A 7,483-nucleotide genomic window follows, 5' to 3' on the forward strand; every position below is an offset into this window, starting at 1 on the left:
TTTGATATTTTCCAAGTTTTGGATTTTTTTACGTGTTTGAAATTTTTGAGTTTTTTAAATTTAATTTTAATTTTTAAATGAAATTTTTAAAATTACTAGAGCGCGACACATATCTTTAATGAAAAAAATTGAATGGTCGTCCGGCCGAAACACCTAAAGTGATAATATTTGTAACATTAGGTATCTGGATGATTCAAAAAAAATTGAACACCTATTTAAGAAAAAAGAATAAGTTGAGCACTTATTTTATAATTAAACTAAATAATTTAATTGCCTAAACTTTTTTTAATAAAATGTTCAAACTAATGTAATTATTCTTTTATATTAAGCTTAAATAATATGTAACAAAATTATTTTTAAAAAAACTTCTAAGTTATATTTATTTTATTATTTAGGTGTCTGAATTCTTTTTAGTTAATATAAATATCTAACATTATGAATATTATCATTTTAAGCACCTAATCTATAGTTATCGTTAAAAAATTATCTAACAATTATATGGCCTAATTATTTTTATTTTAAAACAAAATTTATATATATATTTAAATCAAATACCTCAAACATTTAACCCAAAATTCAATGTCGTTGTTACCGTCACCACTACAGTCGACGAAATTCACTATCGGCCTGTTTGTTGGAGAGAGAATGGGTGTGAGTTTGTTGGAGAGTATGAGTGCCAGCTATTGCCAGTTGACTTTATGTTATAAGTGTGCATGCATTCTGTAAGCTATAAAAAGTGAGTCTGTATCCTAGTGCTGTAGCCTTTCTAGAAAAAGAAAACCTATTGAAGAAATAGAAAGAAAGTTGACATGGTATCAGCTAGGTGTTGACGTTCCTGGAGGTATGTGTGTTCGTCTTCGGTGATGCAGATGTCACCCTTGGCCATTTCCGATGCTGCTCCTGGCGGCATGTTTACTAACAAAAGAGTCAGCGTGGTCCTCGATGAGTCTAATTACCTCCTATGTAAGCAACAAATTCTTCTCTCCGTTAGGAGTCATCAGCTGGAGAAACTCTTAACTAGCAGCGTTCGGTCGCCCAGTGCCACGGTGGTTCTTGATGGTGGGGCTGTCGTGGACAATGATGACTATGAGGTTTTTGTCGCTCAAGATAGTGCTATTGCGTCGTCGCTGTTATCGACGATCGACCCTTGCATTCTACCTCACCTTGTTGGAACATAGTCGGTGGCGGAGATTTGGTCGAGGGTCACTGCGTTTTTTGCGAGCAAATCACCTACTACAATTATGAGCTTCCATCACAAGCTCAAGTTGCTACGCAAAGAGGATTAGAATATTCGTGCCTATATCGCTCAGGTCAAGGAAACATGTGATGCTTTGGCCGCCTGTAGAGCTCCGGTATCGGAGTACTAACAAATGGTAACGATTCTCAATGGTTTGCCGTCGAAGTATCGTCCGTTTGCTGTTGTTATCAATACTAGTCAGGAGCCGTTCTCGCTTGCGCTTGTCACTGCTATGTTAGTTGATGCTGAGGTGCAACAGCAGACATTCGAGCAGCTTGACCGTCCGGATGTTTCTGCCAATATGGCTAAGGTGTCGATCCCGAATTTAATTGGTGGCCCGCCCCAAATGGTTGCTGATTTGCCTTATTCGATTAGCAATTCTGTTGGTCGTGGTAATTTTTCTGGGTCTACTGGTTGTGGCAATATTTTCGGACGAGGGCGTGCGTTTTCCGGTCAGGCTGGTGGAAGAGGGCGTGGTCAAAATCTTTTTCAGTGCCAGTTTTGTGGGAAGCTACGACATCTCGTTGATCGCTGTTGGTATAGGTTCGATCAAACTTTCCCGGGTTTTGGGACTGCAACCGTTACGAATGGCACTTTGGGGGTGATGCTCGTGACTCCTCAGCTAATGTATGTATGTTTCATTCTTCATCTCCTAGGTGTGGCTACAATGAGGCGTCGTCAATTGCTCTTTTTGGTGGTTATGGGCAAGTCCGTACGTGTGATGAGTCTCGAATGAAGTGGTGTGTTGATTTCGGGCCTCCACATCACATTACCGCCGATGCCAAGGTGGTTGAAGATGGCTTCGAATTTCATGGTGCTGGTAAGCTCGTCATTGGTGATGGTAATGGATTACGAATTAATTGCATTGGTCATTCTACTCTAGCTACCTCTTCACTTAAATTATTTACTTCATGTTCCGACAATTTCTAAGAATCTTATTTCGGTGTATAAGCTCACTAGTGATAATGGCGTGTTTTTGGAGTTTCACGCTTGGAAATGTATTGTTCGTGACAAAGGTATCGGGGCTGTCTTGTTGGAGGGACGATGATGTGATCCTAAATATGGCGGTAAATGAGACGAGACATATCGTGAGCTATTCGAGATCGACTCGATCATGGCTCGATAAATACTCGGATCGAATGGACTCGACTCGAGCTCGAACTCGACTCGAGTTCTTAACGAGCCGAAACAAACTACTCGATATTCGACTCGAAAAGCTCGAGAGCAGCTCGAAAAAAATGTTATATTATAATTTTAGATTTTTTAAAATTACATTATTAAAAATACATTATTGATGAATAAATATTCTTGAATTGAAAATGGTTAAAAAATATTTTTGAATAAATATTCTTATTTACTTTAAATTAATAAAAAAATTATTTATCTAATGACAAATATTTAATATATTTCTAATGATAATATTTCTAATAACTATTTTTTAAAATTGTTGTTATATTTTGAGGTTTTGGGTTCAAATATCATAAATATCAAGGGTTTGAGCATTTAATATCAAAATACTATATTGTACTTACCTCATAACTAATTATGTGATAAGCTTTAGGATTTAGGGTTTAGGATTTAGAGTTTATGTGATGAGATTTAAGGTTTAAGGTTTAAGGTTTAAGGTTTAGGATTTATGTTTTAGAATTTAGGGTTTAGGTTTTAGGATTTATATGTTAGGGTTAGAGTTTAGGGTTTAAGTTATACACATGAAGGCAACATACAAATTATGCAAAATGATGTTATGTGACTCATAAATAAATCATTCACATACTTATACATAAACATATCAACATGAAAAATAAATATACACAACTAATTAAAGAAAACAATCCTAATCATGGACTAAATTAAGAAAAACCTAAATGTGAGGACTAATTTAAGCTAAAATTTAAACAATTGAGGGACTTTTTTGTACAAAATGCATAAATCTAGAGAGCCTAAAGCTAATTTACCCCTAAGGTTACGGTGGCTAAACGATAATTAACCCCCGGAGAAGAAAAAAGAAATGAAAACAGGAATCGGAAGTCAAGAGGAAGATTAGTTTGGCTAAAAAAAGAAGATCTTCTTCTGCTCATACTCTCTTTGTCAACGCCAATAACAACACCGACATCAGCAATGTTATTTTTATTAGATTGGATCCTACACTTTTCCCTCTCATCTCTATTACCATATTTCTATATGATTGTCTCTTAAATGGTGCCTTTTGTTTTCTTTTGTTTATTCTTCTTCTCTTTTTCTAGGGTTGTAGAGGCAGATGGGAAGAACAATGATAAGGCTAAAACTATGCGATCAAAACATTCTGTCACTGAGCAAAGGAGTAAGATAAATGAGAGGTATGTGTCCATCTTTTTATCATTAGTTCAATTCCATGGAAATTGGAGGTTTTTTAGCCTTACCCTTCAACTAGTTCTCTTTGTTTAGGGAGTTAAAGTTATGACAATTGCATAAATCATTGATTGTAATTGCTTAGGATAGGTTGATCCTATGAGAGTTTTGGACTTTATTACTGCACAGCTAACTCACTGAATCATGAATTCAAGATGATTCTACTGAGCTTTTATGGAAGAGATCTCTTTTTGTGTAAAGCCATCTGATTATGTTAGAAAGAAATGTTAAGTTTAGTTTATAAAACATTTAAGTACTTGAAATGGCACTGAAATTTCGGTGATTGTTCCATGTGAATTGACCACAAGTGCACTGAATCCTGTGGAAGTTGATCCTATCAGAGATGCAAATACGACATCCAAAGATATGGATCAGCAACCCGAGTCGACGAACATGGGAATGCTCTGCCAGTTTCGGGTGATAATGTGTTTGGTCATCCACTTCAGAGACTAGTGTCCGAGGTTCAATCAACTTTCCTATCAGCAATGATCTTTTACTATATCCCAGATTCCCAGTAACCCACATTGGTCGGTTTAAGGAAGCTTTGCGCTGGGGATATTATAAAAGGTGAGGATACCCAGGGTATGGGCAGCTTTGTGCTGGGCGCAATGGCGCAGCTCATGAGGTTCTAACCGATGCGCGTCAATTGTTAGTTGAAAACTATTTTTAATTGAGCTTGAATCGAGCTCAAAATTGAGCTTGAATCGAGCTTGAAATTTAGCTTAGTTTCGAGTTTTAATCTGGTTTAGTTTCGAGTTTTAATCGAGCTTAGTTTTGAGTTTTAATCGAGCTTAGTTTTGAGTTTTAATTGAGTTTAGTTTCGAGTTTTAATCGAGCTCTTGAATTTTTTTGAGTTCGAGTCTTTTCGAGTTCGAGTCGAGTTACAATATTATCTTTTGAGTTCGAGTCGAGCTTGAAAATTTTAAGCTCGCGAGTTTTCGAGTCGAGTTTTAGGCTGGACTCGGCTCGTTTACACCCCTAATCCTAACCATACTGCATTGATCAGCAAAACACTATATTAATCAGCCACACAAAGAGAGATGAAAGGACAAAGCATTTAAGTGAATTCAAGTGTATTTAGATAATTGTTGTAATGCTTTTGTAAACCTTTTCATATGCTGTCTATTCTCACTATAAATAGGCACCCTATGTTCATTTGTAAACACAACTTTTGAATATATAGAAATCCTTTGAGAGTTTTGCTTTCATTCTTGTTCTTTTGTAGAACTTTATCGGCTTCAAGACTTGTCTTGTAGTCTTCATCGATTCCACTTGAATATAACGTTCCACCCTCTTTCATTTCAAAACCATATGTTTATATTGTTGGTTCCTAGCTCCAATAGCTAGTGGGTCACAATCCATCTTTTGAATTTCTATTATTCTCCACGCCAAATTTCAATCATCCTTCACCATTTCATTACATCCCTTCAACCAATATCACCGTCACACTTCCATCAATTAAAGTCCACTTCAATTTCATTCTATATGTTGAGAATTTGGAAGCTCGATTCGATCAACCAAAATATGTCAAGAGGGGATGAATTGGCTTTTTTAAATTTTAGGGAAATGAGGAGAAATAATAGGAAATATTTGCACAAAGATTTATAGTGGTTCAACTTTCTCAATGAAGTCTACATTCACTACCTTAGCTCCTCACTAAGGATTTCTAACAAATTCACTAGTTTGTTCTTTCTTTTTCTAGGCTCAAGAGTAACCTTTACAATTTCCCTATCTTTTCAATGGCTAAGCTATAACCAAAACACCTTTTACAAAGGATAAAAGATTGTAAACAAGAAACCTCTCAAAGGAAGGTGTTTACACAATTAAACTCACTAAAAACACTCTATTTACAATAAAAAAAGGGAAAATAAGATTGAAAGAGTTTTTCCCTTGATGTTGATTGCTTGGATAGGTGTTGTAACCTTCTTAAAGTGTCTTGAACTTCATTTTATATGTTGAAATGCGTTTGTGAATGTTTCTAGCCGTTGGAGATTAAAAATCTCCAAAATAAAAATGTCTAGACCAGGGAGTATCGGTATTCGGGCTATGAGTATTGATACTACTCTAATAAAAACTAGTTGTTATATGACCGTTGGATAGGAAGTATCGATACTAGGGTTTGTAATATCAATTCTAGTATTGATACTCAGACAATATCGATACCAATGTTGTATATTGAAATCTGAGCACATTTAAAACCAAAAGGCAGTATCGATACTGCCATGGGAGTATCGATACTTGTTTTATCTTGGGTATCGATACGACAAGAATAATATCGGTACTATTCATGTGGTATCGATACTGTAAGCACAATATCAATACTGTTGAAAACATTTTGATATTTCGATATAACAAATTAAGTTAAATGAATTTTAAGATTTTTCCAAATGATTTTCTAAGTATATTCGATATAACTATTCGAATATCAAAACATTACTCCAAATCTTTCAAAGATCATTTTTAATCCTTACTCAAGTGTAAAATTAAATTTTAATCTTAAAACAATCTCAAAATAATTTTACAAAGTATTTCGAACCATTTCAAAGCCAAAAATTCCAGATTGCTCAGAGGGAATCGATTCTCCCCCAAAGGGGTACCGATTCCCCCTGAATGGTTTGGCTCCGAGAATTCCAGTATGCTCGGAGGGAACCGATTCCCCCCCAGGGGGTACCGATTCCCCCTTGTATAACGGTCGAAATATTTGAATTTTACACTTAGGGAACCGATTCCCCATATGGGGTACCGATACCCCCCACGCTCCAAGCTGTTTTATTAATTATTTTCATACTAAAACGGCTATAATATCTTCTCTAATCATCCCCAACGTTCAGAAGTGATTCAAGGTGTATTTAAGCAAGCTTAGAAGCCATTGATCAATAACAAGAAATATCAAGCAATTAGAATCAAGAGAGAATCAAAGAGAAAGCATCAAACCTCAAGTTTGAGCATTTCAAGCCTATTTTTCATTCAATATTCATTTTGCTTTCAAGAACACTTATTGTGCTCAATTGTATTTATTCTTGAGTGTTCTTTCTTTGTTCTAGAATTATGCAAACATATTTGCCTTGTGAGATTTTTCTTGTAAGTTTGCAAATTTGTATTTCTCTTTGAGAAAAAAGTGTTCTCAAGAATTAGGGTATATTCTTGAGGGAGTTGTAAGGTTATCTCTTTGGCTTCAAAAGAAAGAACAAATTAGTGAATTTGTTGGAAAATCCTTAGTGTGGATAGCTAAGGTAGTGGACGTAGACTTTGGTTGATAAAGTCGAACCACTCTAAATCGCTGTGCAATTTCTTTCAATTTTCTGCAAAAGCTTCCACCAAAATTTTTATTGCCAATTCACCCCCTCTTGGCCGATTCCGTCAATCGATTAACTCAATAATTGGTATCAAAGCCTAACTCATTTGAAGGTTTAATCGCCTCTTGAGTCAATTCGGGAAGAGTTATATCGATAATCAAAGTCATCAATGGCCTTCGCTTCAAACTTCGATTCCGGTCTCGATTCGATGCCCGTCAACAAGCCTCATTTCTTCAATGGAGCTAACTATGCCTATTGAAAGAATAGAATGATGTACTTCATTCAAGCAAGTGACATGGGAGCATGGAATGTCGTAGAAGAAGTATACATCAAACCTCTTACTCATCCAATGTTGTGGAGTGAAGGAGAGACAAGAATGTTCCAGCTCAACTCCAAAGCCATCCATATCATTTTTTGTGCTCTTGGACCACATGAATACGGAAGAGTTTCATCGTGTACAACCGCCAAAGAAATATAGGACAAACTTCAAGTCACTCATGAAGTACCGATGAGGTAAAGAAATCTAAAATTAGTATTCTAACGCATAGCTATGAAAATTTCA

General features: G+C 35.8%; 1 non-coding gene across 1 annotated transcript; it reads left to right on the forward strand.

Annotated features, from left to right (window-relative positions):
- The first annotated feature begins 4,215 nt into the window (after nucleotides 1–4,215).
- Nucleotides 4,216–4,364, forward strand: LOC120183370. Its single transcript, XR_005521940.1, has one exon. It is a non-coding gene; the product is annotated as a U4 spliceosomal RNA (small nuclear RNA).
- Nucleotides 4,365–7,483: the final 3,119 nt, after the last annotated feature.

Source organism: Hibiscus syriacus, unplaced genomic scaffold (genome assembly GCF_006381635.1).
Source record: "Hibiscus syriacus cultivar Baekdansim isolate YM2019G1 unplaced genomic scaffold, ASM638163v2 tig00112758_pilon, whole genome shotgun sequence".
In the NCBI taxonomy this organism is placed as follows: domain Eukaryota; kingdom Viridiplantae; phylum Streptophyta; class Magnoliopsida; order Malvales; family Malvaceae; genus Hibiscus; species Hibiscus syriacus.